We start from the raw sequence: 713 nt of genomic DNA, 5'->3' as shown, positions 1-713 counted from the left end.
GAACACGCGTTATTTTAGAGATGAGTAGATCTGTGTCTACTACACCACAGTTATGTGTGTGCAGGACGGACGTGTATGGGACGGATGATCGGCGTGGGCAGGTAGTCGGAATAAACGCGCCGTACTCCATGCGACATGAAACATTACTGTGTGAACATTTGAATGTTGTTGAAAGAAGAGAAGGGACAATTACGAATGTAAGAGAAAGAATCAATAAGTAAGGTCTAGACAGTTGTCTTGTTAAACTTTGTGAGATTTGTAGACTGTATTTATGGAAAAATTAATGTGATAGTTTTCATACAACTAAAACATTTTTTGTAAGCTTGGAACCTTCCGGTCTGTCAGAAACTGTTGTGTGTGATGAAAATACAGTGAGATTGAGTTTTAAAATAACTCTGTACACTCGAGAATATTTTAAAGTATAAAAAATTTCCTCCATGTAGCATCCTATATTCAGAGAAGAAGTCGTGCAGGACATCACAGCTGGCTATCCTGAAAAGATGATCGGCGAAGCAACTCCAAGTAAGTTTGATAGCCAAGAGGGAGTGTGAGTCTTGCACACCAGTACCACACTGACACCCTTAATCACCGGAAACCACCAGAGCATGTCAGAAAAAACACTATGGTTTACCAAATTATGCAATAAATTGCAGAGAACTGTCAAAGTAGAAATATTAATTGGTTTTACTTCATTACTATGCACCAATTAATGC

The sequence above is a fragment of the Schistocerca gregaria genome, unplaced genomic scaffold, assembly GCF_023897955.1.
Source record: "Schistocerca gregaria isolate iqSchGreg1 unplaced genomic scaffold, iqSchGreg1.2 ptg000440l, whole genome shotgun sequence".
NCBI lineage: Eukaryota > Metazoa > Arthropoda > Insecta > Orthoptera > Acrididae > Schistocerca > Schistocerca gregaria.
This window is presented reverse-complemented; position numbering follows the sequence as displayed.